Genomic DNA, 26647 nt, shown 5'->3' with positions numbered 1-26647 from the left:
TTGGGGGTTTTTTGGTTTTTTTTTCTTGTTTTTGTTTTTGGGTGTTTTTTGTTGTTGTTGGTTTTTTTGTTTGATTTGGTATTTTTGGGATGGGCACCCCATTTATTCCAAACTAAACCTAGCTAGTTTCATCAAAGACTGAAAGTCAAGAACTGGAGAAGAAAAATGCATCTGAGAGACAGGACAACAATGAAAGAAGAGACAGTCTAATAACTTCAGACACCATGCACAAGGAAACCAGCTTTAAGCACATTTATTTTTAACATTAAGTCACTCTATCACGCACTAGAAGATGCCTTTTGCAATAACAAAACCTGCCATGACATGAAAATTTCCTGGGACTGGAAACAGGCACTTGACTCTCAATCCTTCCTTCTCTCTGCACCTCTGCCTGTAACTCTCCATGTTTTCTGTGACTATGAGATTCCACTTAAATGATTTTTAGCTAGGACAAGATATTTTGTTCCTCGTACTGCTCAGTTCCACTCCCATAATTCTTATTCAGAAGGAATCCTGAATGTACAGAAGTTACTGTCACCTCCCAGGTACAGAACTACTGTGCAACAGAAGAACTTAACAGCATCAAATACCTGCTGATCTAAGAGTTATCATCATCCTCTCTTAGCAACCATGCTACTGGACAAACAGAATTCAGCTTAACATTAGATAAATTAGATTAGTGACTTCAGTGCTATGAAGTCACTGTGCTACACAGGACATTTGTCTTCTTATTTCTGCCTATACAGGACAAAGGTACCCATCTAATAAAAATCCCACTGTTTACTTCCAGTCATCTGTTGCAAAAGTTTTTCTAACATCAAACAATAATTATTTCATACTCTCCACCCTGTTGGAAGGAGAAAACTCCCAAACTGACAACATCCATGCATATTACTGTAAAGGAAGATAGAGACAAATATCACCTTCAATTTCCTTCTCAGAGAAGGAAAAAGACAAGACAACTACTCCCTTCTGTTAAAAACAAATCTGCTCAGTGGCTCTAAAAATCCATGGAATACTGTAATCACAAAGGAGTTAGGCAAAGTCTTCATTTCAGAGTCTGTCCTAATGAGGACCTTATCCATCAAATCCTTCAACAAATACTTACGTAGAAGGAGAAGGGTTTTAACACAACCATTACAAACGCAAAACTGCAGAAAGCACAAAAGGGTTTGATTTATATTCAAGTCAACAAGTAGTCAGATAACCCACACAAAGCCTGTACCCCTGAAGGCAACAAAACCGGACCCTGCTAGGAAGCACTCAGCACTGGTAAGAAGAGCACGGAGAGATGCCTACACGCACGGAGAGCAGACAAGAACAGCAGGCTCACACACACTCGGCTGCTGCGCGGCGGCCCGGCCGGCAGCAGTGCCCGCTCCGGCGCAGAGCCCGGCTCTGCCCCGCGCTCCCGGCGGTACTCACCCGGCGCTGCCCTCACGCAGGGCCGCCCCGCTCCCCCATACACGCGGCGGCGGCTCGGGGCACGCTCGGCACCGGCTGATTTCAGCCCGGCTGCGCTCACAAGTTTCTTCTCCTGCCCCCTCCCTCAGCCGCTCAGGCGACCTGTGCGCAGGCGGGGCTGCCAGCACCAGCACCATCCCACGGGGGCTGCCGCGGTGCCCCGGGAGCCGCGCCGGGGGTAGCCCGCGGCGGCGTGTGAGGGTGATGGATAATGTGCGATGTGCTGTGTGCGACGGCCGAGGGGCCAGGGCGGCCCCGCAGGGCCAGCCCCCGCGTTTCGGGTTTCACGGGCAGCTGGCAGCCGCGGGGCGCGCCGCCGGCTGCGCTGCTGGAGGAACGCGCCCGCCTTCCCAGACGCTCTGGGAATGCCAGCGCCGGGACACCCGCCGGGAGCCGTCCGGGCTCCCTGCTGTCCCCCTAACCCTGCCACGCTCCAAGGGGACGCACGGACAGCCCGAGATCCTGCGCAGAGTTTTGCCGCCCCCTCTCCTTTCTCCTTTGTGCCTGTGGTGCAGCTTTAGTCGAGTGAACACAGTCCGAGCGGCCCCGAGTCATCCACTTCCAACAGCACCTCTGCAACTAAGCACGGCTTAGCTCTCTTAAGAAGGACTCGGGATTTTACCCATCCGTGGGCCTGCACAACGAGGGTACAAATACCCAGCTCTGACTCAAGCGCACAGCAGAAATCGGGGGATTAGGATGGAAACCGCAGCTCTGATGGGGTTTCGGGAGTTGCTGTCCGCTCCCTGGATAGCAGGAGTGATGCCTTCTCCCGGTGACTCAGGAATCATGGGGCTGCACTCTGCTTTTCTCCGTACTGAGGGCAGTGAATGACATGGAACCTCCGTCCTCCCTTCCACCACACCACAGAAACAGCCACTCTCGGAACACCCTAGATGCTGTGTTTCCTGGTCTCTTCTTTCAGATCCCCATCACGAGACAAAAAGCAGTTTCTAAAGTACGATACCACCATGAGATCGTAAGAAAAAGGTTGCTAATAATGATAGTTGAAGATGGCACAGCATCGCATTTTGAAGCTCAGGGGTTCGGTCGACGGTACGCACTAAGAGCAAAATCTTGCAATTTTGAGCTACACGTACCAGGTACATGGTGTTCCTCTGATGACTGGAGCTGGAAGATCTGTAGAAGCTAGAAAAAAAGTTTAGTATGAGAATCTCCGTATCTGATGAGTGCAGCTTGGACAAATGTAGACGCACTCCCACTGACTTCCCTCCAATGACCCATTTCTCACAATTCTGTTTGCTGGTTCCAGCTCCACCCAATGTGAAAGCACTAAAAAATCCTTAGTATCACAAGAATAGGTACAACCTTTTAAAAGCAATCAGTTTTCTGATTTATTCTTCAGATTCATCAGGTTTTTCAATAAATGAGGTCTGAAGAATATTTACGTAGTGTAGCAGGTGACATGTAGTGTAGCAGGTGACTGCTTGCAGCAGTGATAAATGGGATACCACTGGACTGGAGAAGCTTCTACTTTTAACAGAAACAAAATAATTCAGGTACGTGGTTATCCATCCTAAATCAAACCTCTGAACTCTGCTTGTCACTAATGCTACAGGAAGAGCTGGGCCTGCAGCAGTCAGTATCACTACATTTACGAAGGGGAATACCCAAGACACTTTCCTCAGCTTCCCAGCTTTTTGCGAGATAACCAGCCAGAAAAGAGGACTAAGCAAGCCATTAAGCATGAGGGCTGGTCCCTGCTCCTGGCTCTGGAAAAGAAATCCACAGAGACAAAGAAAGGAGGAGGCAGAGTAAGCTCATTGCTGTGATCTCCCTGCCAAATGGAGAGATTTGGCTAGCAGAGGTTCTCAGCATCTGGAAGAGCATGCTGCACCCCACCAAAATTCAGCTGCTCCCAGGAGCCATAGCAGTTTGAAGAAACTACTGAGTCTTGCTGACTCTCTGCCAATGTAATTTTTCAAGAATAAACAGGGTGTATCATACATGGCTGCTCAGGAAGGGAAAATAAACGTGCACAAACTTTAGATGGTGAGGAGGACAGAATTTAACACATGAACAGCACGATACCTATGCTGGCCTTCAGTTTGCTTGGCTGCCAAATTCAGGCTCAGAGGGAGAACAGCCAGAATGACACACTAGAAAAAACATTTTTTAGTGGGCTGGAAAGGCTTCTACCATAAAGGACCATGGCTGCTCTGATGAGGGGCCTGTATGCATGGCAGCCTTACTTTATGCATCACTTTTATCAACATTATACAAACATTTAACCCAGGCACTTCTGTAAGTTTTATCTTTGCAGCTCTGCCTTTATCTGAACAACGGCCGTATTAAGACACAAGACCTCTTGTTTAAATTATAGGAAATTACTGTTCTGTTACTGTGCTGTTCTCTTAAGAGAGAAGTAACCCCAGGGAAATTTCCAGCTACCGAAGAGAAAGGAGAGTGGTACAATGCACTTCCTAAGCACAGGGACACACAGGAAGCAAGCTGCAGGGCAAACTGGAACTGCTGGCTGCAGCACTGGGTAAACAGTGAGTAAACCCCCTGGTCCTGGGCCAGACCTGCTCCTGCAGGCAGCTCACGGCCTTGTGCCCTCAATGCAGGTGCTTTCAAAAGCTGAGCTGCAGAGCCACTCACGTCCTTGAACAACTGCACGTTGGCTATCAATACAAAATAACAAACAATAACAATGAGGAGACTCTTTGTAATCAACTCTCCTTCCTTACTTGCCTTATGGGTCCTCACTTGTTCCTGTTCTTTCTCTCTGTTTATGGTTTGCTAGCTGGTACCCTTCTAAAGTTGAGGTTTAGAGCATACATCAGTTCATATTTGCAGTTTTATGGGCATTGAAATAATTCAGCCTGAGCTGTCTTTCTTACATGTGCATCATCAATATCCAGTCGTTCATTAGCTATGTCAGGAAAAAAACAGTAGGAGCAGGCCTATAACTGGAAACAGCTTATCCAACTCTATACAATGCACAATTTAAGGCAAAGAAAAGCCTGTTTGGGTGCCAGTAGGTACCAGCTCATGTCAGAACTGCTTTGATATAACTCCTTAGATACCAAACCTAAGACTGAGACACTTCAGAGGCTTGACCTTTGCATGGCAGGGAGCTAAGATTTTGAATCTTTGCCTCTGGAAGAACAACACATTGGGTTTTTTTCCAGAACATTTAATGACAAAAACTAGAAACACTTTACCAATCAAACAGGAAGGAGAAAATCTGCATTTGTCACAGACAGTTTGGCCCTGCTCGGGAATGGAATACCCTTGGCCAAGTGCAAGCAGTTCCAAAGGTAATTCCTCTGCTCTGGGCAAGCATGTTCCTAAGACAAGTATCCATATAAACATACACATACATACTCTTTGGAACACAATTTCTCTGCAGACATCTGTGCAGTCTGGTGAGCAAAGCGGGCAAAAGTCTAAGAAAACCACCACTTTTTTTTTTCAATGTAACTAAACCCAGAAAGCATCTGCTGCCCCTGCAGATTCTGTTGTCTAATACCAACAGAGAAGACTGTACTAAATTCACTTTACATTTCAGGAAACATCTTCTCATCCTATTCTCATTGGTTATGTTCTTCAATAGAACAAGCTGGACAATTGTTTCCTATTCTCATTTTCATGGAAATCAATTCACCTTATTAACTCAGACACAAACTCTGTCATATTTCCCCAGTGCCTGGATTATTTTGGAAGAGGCAGTATTTTTTTTAACACTAGTGTTTTAACTTTTGTTGGATATTTTTGAGTACTGGCTTACCACTATTTCCTTTGTTTATCCAATGGTACAGCTGACAATACGGAAAGAACTGGAATTTCAAACAGCAAGTGTCATCAAAATTTAAGGCCACAAGGTAGAAAACACAACTATAGCTCACTCTATAAATATACTCTTCTATCTTTAGTCCTCAGCAAGAAAGGGACAAGCCACACTGAGAATTAAGAGACAGCACCCAGAATGGTGGCTTAAATCTTTACTGTTTCCCTAGGGACAGATTCTGCAAGGTGTTTCACAAATGAGTAAAGCTGCTTACACTGACAGTCATAAAGCACAGACATGCAAGTCCTCAGAGACAGGACCAAAACCTTACACGTTGAAAATGGTTTGAAAAGTGTTAAGTTCTTCCTTCCACATACAGGAAACTTCTACTCATCAAAGTAATCAGGAATGTTTGAATAATTTCTGGGTCTTCAAATCTATCAAAAACCTACCTGTCCAGCTGAGAATCATTTTATCTCAAATAACCCATGGACATCCTGCCATTTACATATCCACTTCCCCCAGCTGCAGCAAACTATTCCTTACCAGACTGTAGATTTTTCTGCTTGCCCTGCCATATAACTTGCTCCATCCCTGTGCTTGGCAACTGAACCTCACATACAACAATAGTTGCACTCAATATCATAATTCCTAGCTACATGTTCTGTTTTCCAGTTTGAATAACTGGGACTAATGTAGAACTCTTAAGATGTGTGTGTCATACATCAAATCCCAAGAAATTGTGATAATACTCTTTTTTAAAAAAAAAAAAAAAAAAAAAAAAAAAGGCCTTTCATCACTCATCTCTCTTTTCGAGCAAGTGCTCAGAGTAACCTCATGTTTAGGTTGGAAGTCAGTATTCAGCAGAGAATTTTTCCTCCTCTTATAAGAGTCCAAACAATTTTATCTGGTCTGCTTCCTTCAAGTTCAGATTGTTGAGTCTAGAGTTGTACTAAAATTATTATGAAAAACAAAGCAAGGTTATTCTGGACACACAGAAGGAAGCTGATTCCCCTGTGTCCTGGCTGAGGAAAAGACAGTCACCCATGTAATATGTGCTTCAAATTATACTATTTCCTTAGAACTGAGAAAGCATTAGAAGGCACAGAATAGAGCTTTAGTAGATAAAATTATGATAAACCATGGCAAAAGGATACAGAAATGTAGCAACAAGACAACCAAGATCAGGAACATCAACACAAGGCTTTAAACTAATGTTTTTGTTAAAGCACTCACTCACTACAAGACTTGACTCTTTCACAAGGCTGTTGCCAGGATCTCAGATTAGATTACACCACTTGGCTTTGATTTCCTAAACATCTTCCAGTTTTTTCTCCAAGATTACTTTGGAATTAGCCCTTACAAGTATAAACACACTATTCTTTCCCAGCTATAAAACAAATTTCATTTTGACTCACAGGACAGGCAGATGGTAACTGACCTTGTGTCTTTGGTCAGAAGCACAGAACACAAGCAAATATATCCTTACCTGCTGCCATCCCTTGTAGGAAGAAATAAAAATTTAAAAAACCTTCCTAATGTAGTCATTCTATTAGTAAATCTTGATTTACTATTACAGGACACAGCTCAAAGCAGCAAATTCTGGATCATGTTTGCACAGGACAGTTTAGAACTGAAAGTTTTACTTCAGGTCCTTTCTATACAGAGAGTAAAACCCACAAATATACAAATATAATGTGTGTTTTCTTCCAAATTTAACAATAGGCAGAGTAATTGGTGCCATGCAAAAATAATGCTGAGGTTTTTTTAAAGTAAGTTTAAAAAACCCAAATAATGGGATCTTCCTAGAAGCTGAAATTCATATGGAAATAAAGGGGGGTTTGCCTGTACCTCTTGGGAACACTGACATTGCAGAACAAGATTTCTTTCCCTTAAAAATGAATAACTACACTTACATTCTATGATACAGAAAACTCCTCAGCTGTCTATTTAGCAGCTGGAGCAGCCAAGATGAAATTAGCAAACCCAAAAATACTGAGTGTCAGGGTTAATTTTTGGTGATGCACTTAAAATATATATACACAAGAATGTAAGTAGAACTTAAATTAGGGTTATGTTCCTGCTATCTGATGTTCAAATGCATAGTCTCACCTTCTACTCAAAAATGCAGACTCTGAGCAACTTCGCTCTCATAAGCAACATAGCAGCAGCCACGGCAGAAAACTAGTAGGAAAAAAGCAGTAGAAAGTAAGCAGTAGGGGAAAAAAGAAACAAGCCCTCAGATCTCAGAGGAATTTACCATTAGCCAAGCAATCTTCTCAAGTCACTGAGAAGTGCATGTTCCTCATCATCAGTAAACAGGAGCTCCAGTTTACGTGGCCTCTCAATAGGCTGGATGGAAAAACAGAAACAGCCACTCCATAAAGCAGCAGTACATTTACAAGGGAAAAACAGCAGCCCACAGTGAACCTGGAATAACACACAGGGATGACTGCATCAAATGTGATTAATTTAACAGTTAAGGCAGCAGGTAAAGAATTCAGAAAACCCTAAACAACGAAATTATGTGCCACTGTGTCTGTGCTTTGCAATTCCCATGATTTCTAACAAGCTGTCTGCACGCCCAGTGCAGGGGACACTCATTCACCTGTCAAGGCTGATCTCTGAGGAGAAATATGAGAACACCACAGAGCATATCCTCCTCAGGCAACCATGTTCTCATTCCTATGCTTTCTTGTAACAAAAAGCCTGTGTAAAATGTACAGGTACAGTTATTGCAGAAGGCACAATTTGTGTCCGTTGAAAAACGCTCAAGCCCATATCTATCACAGCAATTACTTCTGCCGACAGCTGCAGCCAGACATCACCCTCTGAGTCAGTCACAGCTACATTAGATTGGTAAAGAATGAGCACAGAGGGGTAGGAAGTCAGTGTCTCAAACAATTTGCACTAGGAAATGTCTGTATTTTTTTAGTTGAGAGAACCAATACAACCATTGCATTATATTTTACCCTGGTGGCATGTGAGAAGGGGGATCTAACAAAACCCATGTTTAATGCCAGCACAGATTCCCAGAGGTCAGTCCCAGCCTCTTGGACTTAAGCTCTGAAGTGACAAGCTCCACTGCATGAACTGCATAATTTAAGGTGCAAAGGGCAACAGAGGTAAGATGAACATAACCAGAACAAAAAAAAACAAGAGAGCAAAAACTGAAGACAATTCTTACCCAATTTGTCAACAAAACACTCTCCTGCACAAGACAACAGGCTTAGTCACCAGGGAGAAATTAGAAATTTTGCTCTAGAAGACTTGGCTAAGGCAGTAAAAAAACTGACAAACAGTTTTTTGAGTCAGTTTTCATTAGTGAGCAAAAGCAGGAGTGATGAGAACAAATTACTCTGTTCCATATAACCAAAGGATTATTTTGAAGAGTGATTCAGAAAGGAGCACTAAAATATCTTGAATTCATCCAATAAAGTTGCTGTGTCAAGACTGCTACTATCAGAACTTGCACAAGGCCTTAAAAATGGAGCATACCATTTCCCAAACCATGGAAATCTCACCTTTTCTCAGACATTCTTCCAGGTGCAAGTATCCTTTCTAGTCCAGGTGATGATCCTTTCTGCATCATCATGATACCAATTGTCTCAGCCTGGGTGTCTTGAATATATGATACTTGCACAAAATCTGGACTTCCTATCACCAACACATTGTATATCAGGGGAACCTCAGTCCTTTAGTAAATCCACAGATTATTTTCTTGCAGGACATTGCCTGCAATAATTGAAGTCTGGTCCTGGAATATCCATCAGCACTTCCTTCAAGGACAGATATAAGTAGGCTGTGTCAGTGGCTGAATAACACCCAGAATCTTACTACTGCACCAAATGTTTCCAGATAAGTTATCATTTCCTGCCTCTCTGAATAGCTTACCCTGTCAGTGTGCCATTGACTAACATATCATGATGTGTTAACATTACTGATTGGCATCTGCAGTGCACAATATTTATTTCATCTAAATCCTTCCAGGAGACTCACCATTTCTGTTAATGTTGTGATGCATTATTATTACCCTAGCACTGAAAATGCTTTTATTAAGGCTGCTGTTGCTTTCTTTCATTTTGCTTTTTAAAGTTTTATTTTATTGGTGCTATCAGTAACTGACTGGACTTCTTTCAACCATGTATTAAGGCATATTTGTGCAGGGAGTGTAGTTAGGCATCCAGGGGAAGAAACAGTTAAGAATTGTTCAATGCCTCACCAAAACATGGATCACTTGAACTTGGCTGTTTAGTGCTTTGGTTCCACTATGGTCCTGACTAGAAAAAACTGAAATAAGAGTTCAAATGGTTACAGCTCAGATGTCTTTTGCTAGTGGGCTTTTCACTAAGTCTCACTAGCAGTTCTTGCTGCACTTCATCTTTAATGCGTCCTGCATTGCTTTGGACTACTGTAAATCTGACCAGAGACTTACAGAGTGAAGCCAAAAGGTGAGCTCTGTCTCTTTGGAAAAGATAGGCCACAATCCCTGTGGGTTGCTGAGCCCAATTAGTTTCACCACATTTTCATGGTAAGCTTGGTTGCCCCTGAAGTGCTGGGAAGCTGAGCACTCAGAGCTGCAGCAGTGTTTGCCATTCCTCATCTTGCATTTCACAGGAACTACAGGTAAGGAAAGCCTGAGGATATCCCAATTAAAGCCCTCCAACAGGTGATTCAAGTGACAGTTCTAGCAACAGATTAAGCCTTAACAGAAAGCACAGCAGTCCAAAGTGATTTCTCTCCCCTTCTTTTGGATGCATCCTGAGGGTTGACTAACAGATGGACTTCCATCTCAAACAGTGGCATTTACTTCAAAATACTAGAAAGAGTTCTTAAGCCATTTGATTTTAATAGCAAAAGTAAGGCTTTTACCTTTAGAGTCAAAAAGCCCCATTTGCCACTCAGCACACTCCCTTTGGATCGAGCATGAATAGGAACCTCTTTCAGCTATCCTATACATAAAAGCCATTCTAGTGACTGTCCATTCTTCTCCCACACACAAGCCGTTTTCAAGGTCAGTCAATTGACTCCAGGTACTTCTGAGATGTATTTCATGCCTTCCAGATGCTTAATAAAAACCTTTCAGGAGAAAAAAACCCCTCAACTAGCTCTTGGGTTTCTCTTGCAATACCATTGTCATCTGTTCTTTTTCCCTTTAGAAACAGAAGAGATCCTCTTCCCCTCTTCATCAAGGCCTTTTACCCAAGAGTAACCCTGCCAACAAGAACAAGATTTTTACATTTGAATGTTTTAAAGCATTTATGTTCTGCTTGCCACAGAGGTCTACCTTAAGCCCCTGTTGCAATTTTCTCAACATGACACAAAATAGGTGCAGTGAGTGGAGGTGATGCCATGAGCAGAGGCTAAATGAAATCAGAGAGTCAAATGAAGCAGCATGACTGGATGCCTAATCGTAGCAATAAAGGCTGCTGCACTCATCTCCACATGCCTCATTTAGTTTTATGAGTATATTCCTGAACCTAATGTGTGCCTCATCACCTGTGGACTCAAGGTTTGTCATTCCAGAGATTTTATCAAAGTGTCATGGCAAACGACCTCCTCCTCAGCCACAGAAATGAAATGGGTCCCTTCTTGTAACAATGAGGTAATTAAGGCTATTTCTTCTAGAAGAAAAAATGCTTCCCTTCCTTAATTACTCAGAATAATGCTTTAAAGCCACAAAAAGTGGGGATTACTACTTCATACAGTATAATCCAGGACAGATGACAAACAGACCCCTAATTTTTTGGCCCCACTATTTCATCATGCAATTTAACCTGGTGAATTTTGTATTAAATACATATATAAAGGATCTGGCATACAAGTTATGTTGGGTTTTTTCTTTTTAATTTAATCTCATTTTTGCAGTATGCACTGCAAGCACTGAGGTTACTGTTTGCCCCTCACAAGCAGGCTACAACAGTCAACACTTGCTGCTCCCCAGCTTCTTCAGTGCTGTGGAAGAAGGCTCCTGTGGCAAACATCCAGATCCAGATCCAAAACTGAGATCACACCTCCAAAATTAAGAAACTCACAGCTGCTCCCAGAAGACCTTGGTCATGCAGTTTTTCTCATTGTGAGGGAAGCTGACACCTTTCACTCTTTGAAGACAGCAGCATTTCTAAGCCAATACACAATTCCAGCATTTAGACTCTACAGCAAATGCTGAAAAACAAGGGAGTGATCTGGCAGAGGCTCCCAGTTATTCACACCTGCCTCACACTGTGCATCACTGTCTGTATCAGGTATGGGGGAACAAAAACTAATGGATAAGAATGCATACTAAATCCCAACAGCTAGCAAGTGAGACTAAACAACCAGATAAATAATACTAAGCAGAAATTACACTTCAGAAAGTACCTTCAGGTTTCCCTTCCTTATCTGTCTGACCACCTCTGCAACCTCATATGTCTTTTCTGATCCTCTATCTTTGCTACTAGAGGTCTGTTTGTCTCCATTTAGGGAGAAGCAGTTTTGGAAGACTTTTAGGCAGCAGCAAACAGAAATTGTCCATGTACAAGGAGACCTGCAAGAAGCATTTTCCATGCAGATGATGGCTGATAGAGGAAATAGCATCATATGCCTCATCTATACCAAGCTTTTCACAGGAAATTCCAAGCACTAACAAGTTAAAAGCTTCTCCTCTTTTTAACTCTTTTTCCTGGTAACTCTTTCCCCCTGCCCCAGGCTAGGATGTTACAATACAGGTCCGTGAGGCTGTATGTTGTGAATCTCTGAGGTAAAACTTTTGCCATCAGCCACAAATAAATGACAGACTAGTCCATATAAGTGACACAGGAGGAGCTGTGGGGTGCTATTTCACCCAAGTTCCCCTTGCCCACCCAAGCTCCCATCACCCATCTAATTGTGATCAAACAATATAGACTGTGGAGTAGGAAGAAAATGTAATTGGTTACACAAGGAAAGAAACTTTCTGAGGAACCGGATCACACTGCATCTGCCATTAAGCCCACAGTGGGATTCAAATCCCTTTCAGAGAGGCTGCCAAAACCCTTGCCAGCTCTCAGCCAGAACCAAGCTGTCAAACACAGACCAGGGCTTTGTAGCAACCCGAGCCTTCCTGCTTGCCAGACCTTGGGGACCAGAAGCAACAGAAAATGCAATACTCTTGTGACTGGCTTCCCTGCCACTCCCAGCAAATTGCTACACTGCTAACGTGGTAACAGAGCTGAAAAATTCAGGGTATGAAAATGCATCCCAGACTGTAAAACCATTCCTACCTGATGCTTGCATACAAGTCATGCATAGTCAATCCTGTAACTGGAATATTTCAGCAAAACTGGATGCTAAAAAAAAAAAAAAAAAACCAAACAAAAAAATCACTGTTACTTCTCCCTCTTCAGAAAAAATTGTAATTGTGGTTTTGGGAACTTAGGGATACTGCAGTGGTAATGTCTCCTTAATTTTTTTCTTCAACCTACCTGGCAAGTCTCAAAAATGAGACAGATGTCATGAAGGGTATAAACAGAGAGCAGGATCCAGCCCAAAAAAAGCAATGAGCTAGGGGCCTTGAGATTTGAGTTCTAGTCCAAGTTTCTGCCAGCCAAGCAGATCTGGGAAACCCATGCTGCTATTCTATGTCTTTCTTCTTCCTCCCCCACTTCTAACACATCTGTTTCAACTTAAGCTCTCCAGGACAATGACTCTCTGTTGCTACAATGCCTATCATGTCGTGCTTCCATTAGGAAGCAACAAAAACCTTATATGCATAACATAACTATAGGATACCCAGGCTTAGTTCTCAAAGATTCTGGCATAAGATTTTATTTTCTGTATTTTTTGCTGCAGGGAAACAGGATGAAGTCACCCACTCATTGCACTGGAAGCAAAGTAAAGAGGAATTTGGACTGTGAATCCCATCTCGACAGATCAGGCAACGCATCTTCAAGTAACTGTATAGAGCACAAGTAAATAAATCCTTGCCAACTTTTACCCAGACCATAAAAATCAGAGACAACTCATTTTTTTCCATATTTGGTGGTATGTAGATGGCCTGGAAAAGGGAAGTAAAAAGTAGCGCAGTATTGGTCCCACTTTGTGGGGTAAACAGTCTCAAAAGAGCAAATGAGAAGCGGACTCAGTAACTAAACTCCTTCAAACCCTATGAACCATCTAAATGCTGCAGGAGAGCAATAAAAACCCTACTAAAATACACCAGTGCTTCACTGACCTATCTGTGGGCATCTACCTGCAGCAACACCCTGATTATTAAAATGATACTGGCAAAAAGGACATAGGAAGGGGCTCCCAAAGACAAAATGGATATCCACAGCACAGATCAGGGTTTAGAGGAGAAAGCAGAATCATTGTACAGTCAGATATGCACTCCTACGTAGGCCTGCTATCTCCTGCCAAAATGCACTACACTGTTGCTGCTTTAATACTACTATAAAAATGTTTTAAATCACTTTATCCCTCACCCTGTCTCCAATGCGCTCAAAGGTTAAGTGCTCTCGCACACCACCTGCAGACCTTTCTCTGTACCAGGAAATGTTTCTATTAATTAAACTGAACATGTGTCATCATCAGGATAAGAAACACAGGACTGGTAAAGAGAATAACTGAATGGGTGAATTATAAGCTTTGGCTTCCTATGATGAAGTAGCAAAGCAAAAATCTAATACGAGTGAATCACAGTTGATTTTAGTAAAATGTAATTACATTAATCAGTTGGACATTTCCTGGGGAAGAAAAAGCAAACCAAACTACAGTGACATCACAGAGGACAAAAATCTTTTTAGCAGAATGAGGGAAGAACTTTTTGTCCTTGCTTTACCTTTGTCATTCGAAGCTGAAAAGACAGCCATTAGCATTCACATTACCAGGAACAGTCCACAGGAAAACTTCACCAGATCATAAGGCAAACTCACCACATCTTTACCTTGCAATATACTGTTAGATAATTTTAGCCCACAGTCTCATTTTACAAGTATTTTGTGGCAGCTCCTTGATGGTACAGGCTGAGACATCAGTAATTCTGTGAGTTGCCTTTGTGAATACTATTGTCAAATAAGAACTGTTTATATTCTTTGCAGGCTGAAAGCAAACATGCATTTTATATTGGCTGTTCACTTTTAGTGGAAAATCCAAACATTTTGTGTATGAGATGATGTATGACACATCTTGTTATGAACATGGAGTGAGATGCATCCAGTGATAACTGTGACAGAATGCAATGGACAGGAAAGAGATGACCTGGATAGAAAAGTAGACAATTTAATTGAATTTTAAATAGATTGGCTTCTGAAAAGCTGTAATTGATTTCCTAATATGGGCAGGATGGCCACAGTTCAATATCCAATTCTATTTTGTTTCCAGATTTTTAGGAAGGATGGATTTGCTTTGGGTACCTTTGCTTAGCAGTTTCCTGTCAAATAAAAAGGTTTTTATTTCACAAGAACAGGATGGAAAGACTGCAGTGGTTTGAGGTGGTTGAGGGGTTGGGTTTTTTTGGAGGTGTTTGTCAAGACCAGGGAAAAAACATTACTGTAATATCAGACAATAAATCCTGAGAGATTTCTAAATATATTTCAAGGCCAGATTTTCAATTTCCATGAAGCGTATAAACTAAACTAGGAATGGGGAGGTTTTAGTGACATGATAAAGCATTCAGACATGGTCTGGTGGCTTACAATGTCACCTGGACCCTTTCAATATTTGGTTTTTTCCTTCACACCTCTCTTCAAGTCTTTTCTCTGTAGATCCCATTTTTCTTTCCTAAAATTACAGAGTTGCTGCATTAAAGCAGCAATCCCAGGAAACCACGTAAGTCACTGATACAACTAACGTACCTACAGCCTCTCAAAATCTTAATCACACACCATTTTTTCTAAGACCCAAGATTTCCCAACTCTTCTCACCCTCCTTTCATCAAACCCAAGATTCCCAAGCCAATCTGAGATGTTCAGGGCAGTTGATTCCTTCCTTTTTCCACACAATTCAGGGTTCCAATGTGTAACATCACTTCTCTAAGTATTTTACCTCTCTGCCTTGTGAAACAAATCCAGTGATCAAGCAAAAAGGACAAGAGCACTGAAATGGACCTAAGTGAAGACCTATGCTTCAATGATCAGGTGTAGTGATGAAAACAATACTTGTTGTCTAAAACACAGTTATTTCTATTCAGGCTATCCCCACAAGGAGCCATACCAAACTTCACCACTTGAACAAGTCCAAACAAGAAGGAATCCTGGATCAAAGTGGCCATTTCATATCCTCAAGCACATTTCCAACACTTAATTGATATCTCTGAACCTGCAATAAAAATATATTCTTTTCCAGCATGTCAAGCAAAGCCAGCTGTTTGCTTCATAGCACAGGTCAGCACTAGTTAACATTCAGCTGCCAAGCATGAACACGTTTGACAATTATTTCAGTGGTACAAACTGTGCACAATCTCCCATTTCTGTGATGGAGTACAGCATGCCTCATTAAATGAGAACACACACCGGTGACAATTACAGCCTGAGGTGCTGAAAAACCTCACATCAGAGTTTCCCTTTCTAGCACTAGAAAGTGGCCACTCCAAGCTCCACACATAACTAAGTTTTTCAGATTCGTAAATTGAGCAAATTACTGGTGTGTAAGGGCATTTAAATTCAGCCACACACAAGTCAAAGTAAAAAACCTAAAATTAACTCCTAAGCAAATAAAAAACATCCCCTCATTTTCATCTGGGATCCTTTTCTTTATATTTTTATGATTGTTTGTACAATTGCAGAGTGTTCTGTGTACCTCAGCTTCGTCACAAGACATAACACATTACTTGATCACAATCTCCTGTTTTATGTTGCCAGTGGTGAACTAGTTAAAGCACAAGTCTAAGGTTTGACAGTGGGGACTGATGACAGCTCTGTCATTGTTGTCAAACTATAAAGCCCTCAACAGTTTGCAGCAGAACAACATTAAGTAGACAGTGACTTCCCCCTGTGCTGTTCCATTGTTCATTTTCCTCTGGACTATCCCTCCTCCCTGTTTCTTACCCTTCTAGAATCTCCTCAGGACATGACAGAAGGGCATTGTACATATTTAAATAGCTATTGCAATTATTTCACTACCAGGAGGATGGAAAAATAAGAGAAGGGCTGAATCCATGCTGCTGAACTTCTCTTGATGGTGGTGTTCTTTTTAAATGGAATCTTGCCCTAAAATAGCATCTGTGTTTAATCTCCCCTTGCTCAACTTCTTTGAAGTGTGGCGTTCCTTTGGGAATTTTTTGCTTAGAATACAGTAATACAGTGGGAGCACTACCATGCAGACGTGTTCCTTGCAAGAACTCAGTTTGCTGGAAAAAAACACTGGAGTATGTTTTATGCTCCTGCAAACCACTGGGACCACAGCACTATCAGAGCTGGTCCAAAGCTGACCACAAGGTAACAATTAGAATCTCACAGCAAATTTACAAAGCATGAAATTAAAATTTGGATAACAAAGAGGAAAGATTGGAATCAATCCACTGTCCAGAGTCTGGAAATGTCTGAATCAAATCGTGGTGTTGCTCCATGGTCTCTAAATTCTTGAGAATTGTAGCATTTCAATGATGCTTTTAGCTACAACTGATATTCATTTGGAGGTTTTTGTTTTACTTTTTTTTGCAATTTTCAACTGCGCTATGAAGGAGTGAATGTGAAAACTACAGCATGAGAGAGTTCTGGTAACAGATTACCACAATTTGCATTGTCACAGAACCATAAACAAATTTCCAGATTTCTTTGATCAAACACACAGCAACTGTAATTGTCCTTACAGCAACCATCTAAGTATTAACCTTCCAAAAATTCACCCATACCCATCATTATATCATGTTTTCCTCTGTGGCAACATCCCAAAAAAAAAAAATAAAATAAAAGGTCTTGTAAGGTGTCTGTCAACTATTTTTGACTTCTTCAAAAATATTATGAGAATTTTTTTTTTCAGCTGAGTGAACTGAGCCACAAGGGCTGAAATGTTCAAGTCCACACATAAAAAAAAGAAAAACATGCCATGATTAAAAGAAACCAGACTTGGTTCTTTGTTATAACTCCTAGTCATTGCTCTACTTTATCCCTTTAATTATTTGGTATTTCTTCATCTAAGCCTGTTAGAGAAGCTAAGCTAGATGTAGCGCACTTAATTAAAGCTGAGCTTCAGCACTCAGCTCTTTTCTATCTGGAAATTGCCATTATGAGACTCTTGTTAGCCAAATAAGAATGCAAATGTTCTCTTATGACAGAGCTGGTGGTGAATGAAGAAATATCCCTCTCATTAAAGGTGCAGCCATCTCACTGAGCATTTCAGGTCATTGAAATCACTTGGGGGGGAGCTTCCCCCTGAAAGAATAGCCCTAGATTTACAGTGACTAAAGAGAAGCTGATGCTTTAAGTGTTGAAAGGAGGTGTGCAAATATTAGATGATTGTAAATCCGCTTAAGAAAGTGTAAGGCTGTCAAAGGCCAACTGTTGCAAGACATTACTCGTTTATACAACCTAACAGCTCAGCATTCCTCCTGAATGCTATAGCCACCCTGTCAACATAGGCAGTGTATTCTTTTGCTAAGACACGCAGGAAAGTCAGATTTAAAAGCCAATACAAATGCAGCCATGATTCTTCAGTAAAGACTTCATTTTTCTGCTCTGGATCTTCGGGAAATAGGAAACAGTTATTTCCCAGATAGGTATATTGCTCTCTTTGCCGTGTGCCACCCTGGGATGATGTACAAACAAACAAAATGCTTACAACAGACACTGTAAAAATACGTACATTCTGTGCCACATGCTAAAACACTGCTCTGCACAGCAGTTGTACCTTCACTCTAAAATGGATTAAACAATTCAGTGCATCATGCAGACTTTCAGATAAGGTTCTCTTCTGTCTGTGTCATGATAAGAGCAGTAAATGTAAAAGGCCATTTTTAAAATAAAAGCATATGTTATAGCAATGTAATTATGTTCTGGACATAATTTGGTTGTCCATTTACTTGATGGCAATGGGTTCACTGTCGTGTTACACTCTGAACATCCAGTTCAGAGCTTGAGGAAAATTAAAATAGGATCTTTGAGTCCAGGGCTGCTGTGCAACTGGAACAGTACGCAAGATCTGCTCTGCCAAACACCAAAGGTGTTGTGGTCAGGAAGAACATTTGGCACAGCTTTTCACTGAGGAGCCAAAAATTTATATTTCTGATAGCATTGACAGCAATTTAAAAGTTTGCCTTAGCTAGGATGAAAATCCCTTACTCAGAGTGCCATAGAAATTGTTATTTGTTAAATGCACAAAATCTTTCTTCCACAGATACTCCTCCACACTTTTTTTTTTCCTTACAACAATGATCTAACAGTTCAGACACCCATTAGAATTGTTTCCACCTGTTCTTCATCTCTATGTTTCTGGATCCATCATTACCATCTTATTCCGAGTTCTTCTGTAAGGGATCTCATTTAAGCTCCCCTAAAAGCACAGTGCCTTTCATCTTTAATTAGTACAGGTTCCTACAATGGAAATTGCCTTGTCAGTGGGAACACAGCAGTAAGCCTGTTCCAATAACTGATTTTAGGGGGTTTACTTAGAACATAATTTTATGTAGCTTTAATAGCCCTTTCTGACCTAAAATAACCTAAGAACTTTGTGGTCTGCATGATGCGATCTGGGCATTCCTTGATGTTAGGACTCTCCATTTTCTTTCCTCTTGCAATTTCAAGCAATGTTTAATGGAAAATTACAGCTAATTTTCCTCCCAGCTGAAAGTCCCTTACCAAAAAAAGTAAGCATACTCCTTCTTTACCATTTTCCAAGAAACAGACAATATTGGCAAAATTCCCTCAAAATCTTTGTCATTTATTATGTGCTCTGTCTTAGTTTTCACAGGTATTAGCAAAACAATAGCTCAAGTCATGTCCCCACCTTTCAGATGGTAAAAAAAAAAAAACAAAGAAAACCACAAAACAAAAACATTCAATGGCCATGGTTTCTTTCATAGGCAATAATTGCACTAACATGCTACACTTTGTGTTTGCTCATTAGACTAAACTCCATGCACACATTCACATCAACACATTCTGATTCTGGGCCTTTTGTTGCAGAGCTTTCCTAGCTACATTTGAAGCTACTCCTGCTGATAAATTACCTCTTTGTATTAAAGAGAATATACAGACAAGTATCTGCAAGATCAGTCTCCCGGCCTCTCATTTGTATCAGAGCAATATTTCACCAGTGTTATTCAGCATTGCTCAGCCTTGCACGGGGCCTCTGCAATGGCAGAGTTTCCCTGCTGGCTGTCACATGTAATTTTTATGATCCACTTCTTCTACAGCATGAAAGCCTCCCTCCATCAGCACCTCCATCGGAGCTCTGCTTTTAAGGGATGATACTGATGCCTGGTAGTTCAGCTGAGCTGCTGGCACATGTACGAATGCAATAGTGCCATTCATCTGCTTGACTTTGCCAACAGAATCCATCCGCTGGTCATTTTGAGCTGAGGGACTGCAGAAGGGTCAGACAGACCAGAAAACTCACGCAAAGAGAGCAGAACTACAGCACACATCTTAAGCTGTGCTCTGCGAAAGCAGGGTTCAATGATCATCTGTGTAAAATTTTGGAATTTTTTTTGTCTGTACTGAGTATTAACTCTACTGCAATCTTCACTGTAAGAAAACTGACAAAACACCAACATCAGAGCCACAGTCTGAGGCTCCTTTGTATCAGTATCTCCAAAGAGGTAAAGGTTTCCCTCAGCTTTCAAGAAAGAGAAGGGTAATCCAAATCTTTTTAAAAGAACCTACAGTTCAAACATCACTTCTAGAAAACCTTGCTAGCTCACAACAACATGCTGACATTGGTTTTCCTCACTAATTAGTAGTACCTTTGTGCCTCAGCAAGCTGGAGGCCACATCATCCACAGTTCTGAAAAGATGAAGTAAAACACAGATCTAGAATTCACTGAAGTATGTTGAATTGTTTTCTTCTGATTTATCCTTTATAAAGTGCCACGCTAAGACTGGCATTCACACAAGCAAATGGCTTTAGGTAGACTTGCATCATGGATACCTGAACTGCTCACTTCATTTTTTTTTCAAAATCACTTGTCCCATCCCTATTACAGAAATCATCAGTGCTCTTGCATCCATGCTGCTCTTTAGTCTACATAATAAAGCAAGCACAAGTAACTTCAAAAAATTGAAGACTAAAAATGTAAAAACTGTTTCCGAGCTTCGTTGAAAATCATCTGAGCTGACCCTGGAAGCTTCTAAGGAACTACTCAACGCTATGTCTAACCACAATTAGGAATTTCCTACAGTCTCTGAAGTATAGTCCATGAGAAAAATGAGGAGATACTGGAAAAAGGGTCAGCAAATTACTGGTGAAAAAAATACCATCTTGCACAAGAACTATGTTAACAGTAGAATACAGTGAAACAACATAGACCTGAAGCATTTGGTAAGGCATACTGAGAAGAAAAACTAAGCAACATCCAGTCATCACTAAACTATTTCCAGAGAGGAAATATTTACCAATAAACTTGTTCTAAAAGAAAATACAGCAACAGGCACTACTTGGTGAAGACAAGACAGACATGAACAAGTATAGCTAGACAAATTTCTGAGACCCAGCAGGTATGCCTGCTACCCACAGGAGTGTTTTAAATTAGGTCAAATGTATGTCTTAACAGTTGCTTTGCTCAAACATTTGCTGAGCCTGCATCCTGGGAGTTCAGACTGGACATCAGGAAACGATTCTGAGAGAGTGGTCCAGTGAGAAAGTGAGTGGTCAGTGGAACAGGCTCCCCAGAGAAGTGGTCATGGCACTATGCCTGACAGAGCCCAAGGAGTGTCTGGATGATGCTCTTAGTCATATAGTTTAGTTTTAAATAGTCCTGTGAGGAGCAGGGAATTGGACTTCATGATCCTTATGGGACCCTTCCAACTTGAGATATCCCATGACTATTACAGGCCTGGCCTGGCCCCACCAACTACTGTTTGTCCTTCATCCAAAACATGCAGACAAAAAGCAGCAGCTTCACTAGTTAGAATGATTTGAGAATAACCTATTTTCCTCAACCTTGTCCAGATTAGTAGTCTGATCTTTTTAATCTTACTTCACCACATACACAGAAAATGGTTGCTACTTTAGAGTTGATGAGGGCTCCAGTTACAGAATCCCACAGCGCCAAAGTACAAGCACAAAACACAAGGTATGTAAAGCAATGGTTCTTTAGGTGAGGAAAAAAGAGCATTTCAAGGACAGATTTCTCACTGATAAACCTGCAGGTTCAACAGATTGCACAAGACCAGAGAGTTTCTTGTGTCTTGTCTTGAACAGTTTTCACTGTTCTTGTGTCCAGTGTTTCTTGTCCTGTTTAATATCTTTAATGATGATTTGGGTGAGGGGATTAAGTCAACTATTAGCAAATTTGCAGATGGCACCAGGCTGGGTGGGAATGTCTGTCTGTTGGAGAGTAGGAAAGTTTTACAGAGGGATCTGGACAGGCTGGATCCATGGGCTGAGGCCAACAGCATGAGGTTGCACAAGACCAAGTGCCACATTGCAGCTGGGTCACAGCAACTCCAGGCAGCACCACAATCTGAGAGATGAGTGGAACAGGACCTGGGAGTGCTGGCTGACAGCAGGTGAACATGAGCCCACTGTGCCCAGGGGACCAAGAGGGGCAATGACACCCTGGCCTGTTTCAGAAACAGAGTGGCCAGCAGGAGCAGGGCAGTGATTGTCCCCCTGTACTGGGCACTGCTGAGACCACACCCAGAGTGCTGCATCCACTTCTGGGCCTCTCAGTTCTGGAAGGAAAACTGAGGTTCTGGAGCAGGTCCAGAGATAGGCAACAAAGCAGCCACTCAGCCAGACTCACAAGAGTCTTTTTCACCCTTCCATATTTCCTGATCTTCTCTGTGAGTGCTGGCTTGCCCGTCCAGTTGTGATTATCCCCTCACAGAACATTGCCCTCATGTCTCTGCCTGCAGTGAATGCAAGTGTCTGACAAAGGAGCATAACTGCACCAAGACAGTCGCTTAACTGGAGCGTTTTAGCAGGCAGGAGGCTGCACTCCAGCAGGCTGATTGCAAAACCTCCAAGGCAATAGTAACTCAACTCTGATAGCCAGAACATTGCTGGAATTACAGTAGTATTTCATCTCTGAAAGGAGTTGTTCATTATCTTGCCCAATGATCTCATCTCAGGATCCATCACTTGCTTGTTCAGTTGTTTTTCTTTTTACTGCAGTATCTGAAGCTTAAATCATGAACTGTTTTAGAAAGGGCAGTCTTGACTGAGCCAAACTGCAGAGGCATATGAGCAAGCAGCCAGAGTTACTTCAGTTTATCAGAGTGAGAAGGTAGCAAAAAAAAGACCTTAACTGCACACAACAGAATCCCCTTGGCTGGTGCTTGTGCTCCCAATTGTGGGACAGCTCACGTAAATCAGGCATAAACTCAAGCAGCCTCTCCTTAATCTTTTTCTCAGTTAAACTCTTATACAAAGTTGATTTTCAGGCATGAAGCACCTGCACGAAATCAGACATCCAAATACTCTCCAGGTATAAGAACAGAACAAGCAGAAGACAAAGGGTCACAAATAAAGCTGGCAACAGGATGAATATTTGCATTTCTACTCTTGAACTTCTCCTGCATCTCCTAACCAAGCAGCCCTCAGGTACTAGAGCACACAACTCAGGAATGTTCTCTGGGTATGCCAGTGTGGAACTATACTCATGCTCTTCTTAATCCAGGGAAACATTTGAACTATAGCTAGACTAGATACTAATCTGTGTCTGAGTTATACTGTGATCCCAGAGTATTCTCAGTTTCTGAAACAACTGAGAAAGAAATAATGTAGTAGTGCTCTCCATATCCTAATAGGGAGGCAGACTTTGCAAATATATGTCATTGTCATCAAGTAACGCTGAGTTTAAACAGTTAAAATGTACACTTGGGCTCATCACAAACTAGGCAGAATATTTCTTTCCTGTTTTTCTATTACTGGAGTCACTTTACACAACAGAAATATATCAAGGTTTTTTTCATTAGACTTTTAATGCAGTCATGTTACCTGTAAAAATGGAATATAAGAAATTACCAAAACACCTCAGAGTTGTAAATCCTTTTAGAAGTGAAAATGGGTACTTTGTGTCCTAACTACCAGTTTTAGATTTTAAAATTGCACATTATTTTGACATTCTAAAAAAAAAAATACATTTAAGTAGGATCTGAAATTGCATTAGAACCTCTACAGGCTAAATGCCAGCAATGTTTAACACTGTAAAATTCTGCTATAGCAATATAATCTCTACATCAGTGGAACTGAATAGGTTTGCTTATAAAACACATGCAACTACACAGATGTCCTTTACTAAAAAAAAATATTTAACCCTATTTCCATTACACAGAAGTTGGCATGCCAGGGAATCCAGCACACAAAATATATTTTAATTTAATAGATGTAATCTTTTTTTTTTTTTTGGTTTTCTTATCATAGCACATACACATAACTAAAGGGACAGGGAAATAATAAGTTACATGTTCATAAAATACTCTCAACTCTGCATAGTAAATGGAAGAAAACATGACTATTGTTTCATTTGAAGCAATCAGACATGCTACTAAAAAGTACAATGGAGGAACTGATTGCACAGGAAAATAAATCAGGAAATTTCTTCAGCGAGCAATAGTTGCTAAATACCATTAATTGATGCTGTACATTTCCTATGGAGCTCTTTGTGAAGGCAGTAAAGTTTAAAGACACATTTTCTTAGTAAAAGACTGATGACACTCCTCCTTTCAAGCAGTTCAGCTGACCTTACTGCCCTCACAACTTCTTTTTTCTTTTTCGTGGGGAAAGTTAATCTTGCTTGGCACCCTCAAGAAGGGCAATAAGCCCTGGAAGTAAATACGAGCTGATACATTTTCATGTGTGTGCTTAAAAAACCCAGCAATTCTTAAGAATTCTGTGTAACAAAGGCAGTCTAGAGTGCTGTTTTTCATTGAATGTATGATTTTTTTTTTTAATTGAGCTGAGCCACAGATTGTCAAATATAAAATGCTGGATTTTTAACCTTTGATTTGTCTGAATCAATACAGGAAAAAATAAATAGATTCTAAAACTAGTAAGGAATTTGTCTTTTCAGTTTTGCAGAGAAACAGTTTCCCACAATAAAACTGATACTCTAATTATAAGCTTCTGAACAAGACATTCTTTTAAAGCTTTGTATCCATTGGTACTATAAATCAGAAGCTTCTAAGTTAATTTCATTTATTTTAATGTCTTTTCTTCATCTGGAAAATTTAGTGCCTCAACATGCTGTTCTTTTAAATCAGAAAAGAGTTTTATTATTACAGCTATGGGGAGGATTATTGCTGCTTTAATCAGTAAATCAGATTTTCATCCTGCCTCCTGCCTCAGTGTTTGATGAACAAGAAATCTGAAAAATCAGAGCTGATAACATCCATTTCCCAAACAATGAAAACAGGTATACTTCCTATTTATTTCCCTGGATGTCACTAAGTCATGTCATATCTATGGCTCAGACAACTTTGTATCAAAAATAATGGCATTTGGGTTAGTTTCATTGCTTTAATTCTAAAAGTACTGGTAAATTGATTTGAGTTGTTGCTTCTTTGTTTTGTTTTTAATTTAATTCTTTAATTCTTAGTGGCTGCTACCTCCAGGGTGCACTCTTCCAAAACAATTTTATTAATACAAAGATTTTTTTTAAGCTTCCTTTTCCTCTTTGAGTTTTCATTAAATTACAAGCTAAAATGTGTCCAGAACGCTTGTGATGTGATCCCGGTCCAGACCGAGCTTTATGCTGGCTCAGCCCAAACTTTTGCCTTCTCTGAGCTTTTTTAACTCAGTTGATGTTTTTCACCTGCCTCTTGGAGGCTCCCCCTGCCTGTTCAAGCTCACAGCACCTTCCTTGCAGACAGCCCCAGTTAACCCAGGCTTCTGAGGCAGCCTAAGAATGGGTGTGAGTGGAAGAAAAATTGAAAGACAGCAACCACACTGAATCAAGTTTGTTACAGCTGAATATGAGCTCTATTATAAAGAAAACCAAGAACAGCTGCAAACACCATGCTGACAAAACAAACAAGAACCTAGATAAACTGTTCCAGCTTTACCATTGTGTGACACAGGGAGTTTCGATCTTCACTTAAGATCAGTGTGCCTAAATCCACTTAGGATTGGTTTAAACTGCATCAGTTTCAAACAAATTCCAGCTGGTGCCACTCAGTAGACACGAAGTGTGCCTGTTCTCTTCTGTCACATGGTTCACACTACTGGAATACCAAACTTAGTTTGCAGTCTCAACTTCCTGCTTCTACTACTGTGCTAGACAGAATATCCCCCCAAAAATGTCGTGGCAAGGAAGCATGCAGTGAAAGACCCAAGATTGTTCTTCACTGATGATATATGAATATTTTCGTTCAGCTTTGTGATAACACTTGATAATCAAACATCTCAGCTGTAGGTAGGAGTAAGACTAGGTGAGCTGTTGAGCTAATTTTTTAAATATTTAAATTGGAGGCACTTGTACTGGGCTGATATACAAGGAAGGAAAATTTATGCCTCCTTTCATCACCAATGTGTTAATATCACTGTGTAGGAGCAGCTCATCAAATACAGGGCTCAAAGTCAAATTCCAGCCTGCTTTATAAAATCCATGTGCCTGAAATCAGACAACTAACAACAACAAAACCACAAAAACTCCCCAAACAAAGAACAATCCACAAAGCCAAAACATAAACTAGAAAAGACATGCCCAATACATGTAAAAGTAATTCCAGGTACTCTCACATTTTCCTGAAACACCATCTTGGTACTTTCCTCCATCACAAAGAAAGGTACTTACCAAGTCACCTGTATTTTGACCTGTCCTGAAACCATCAACTTATCATCAAATTAATCATTAAAAAAAAAAAGTGTAAACTGTGAAACTTTTCAGTGTCTGAAAATAGAGGTGCTTGTTGTTTGCAACATCCTGTGTACATGCAGGGAATGGGGAGAGGAAAATAAATGTAAGTACAGCCAATAAAATAAAGGCTGTTATGAAGGAGAGCACTGCATTGATATGCTGATAATCTGGCCCATGATAGCCCTTTAAGGGGTTTTGATACACAAGTTGATCAAGAGAGAATAAATTACTTTCAGTGTCACCAGAGAGACTTTTTTCCAATAATGCTACAGAGATCTAACAGTATGCTTAGGGCAAACAGTAAAGAAACTACCAAAGATTTTGCAATATACTGAGCCAAAAATACTACATGACTGTGTTTTAAGGCTCTTCAAGACACAGTACTTGAGCTGTTTACTGAGCAGTCCACAAGCAGCCTACTCAGATATTTGATTTTATCGACGCAGGCCACCCACATCTGACCCAGCAAAAGTGCACATGTGCAAGAAGAATCCCCGAAAAACAATGCATGTTTT

General features: G+C 41.0%; 1 protein-coding gene and 1 pseudogene across 1 annotated transcript in view; one reads left to right on the top strand and one right to left on the bottom strand.

Annotated features, from left to right (window-relative positions):
- The window catches only part of ARHGAP24 (Rho GTPase activating protein 24), a 184417-nt gene extending 182680 nt beyond the window's left edge, over positions 1–1737 (bottom strand). Inside the window, exon 1 of the mRNA XM_041412122.1 lies at positions 1426–1737. The gene's annotated coding sequence lies outside the window, so the exon portion shown is untranslated. The remainder of the gene's footprint in view (positions 1–1425) is intronic.
- Positions 1669–26647, top strand: part of LOC121339793 — a 31580-nt pseudogene continuing 6601 nt past the window's right edge.

This window comes from Onychostruthus taczanowskii, unplaced genomic scaffold, assembly GCF_017590055.1.
Source record: "Onychostruthus taczanowskii isolate IOZ18803 unplaced genomic scaffold, ASM1759005v1 scaffold38, whole genome shotgun sequence".
Lineage (NCBI taxonomy): Eukaryota > Metazoa > Chordata > Aves > Passeriformes > Passeridae > Onychostruthus > Onychostruthus taczanowskii.
The sequence above is the reverse complement of the archived record's forward strand: the minus strand, read 5'-3'. Positions and strand labels throughout refer to the sequence as shown.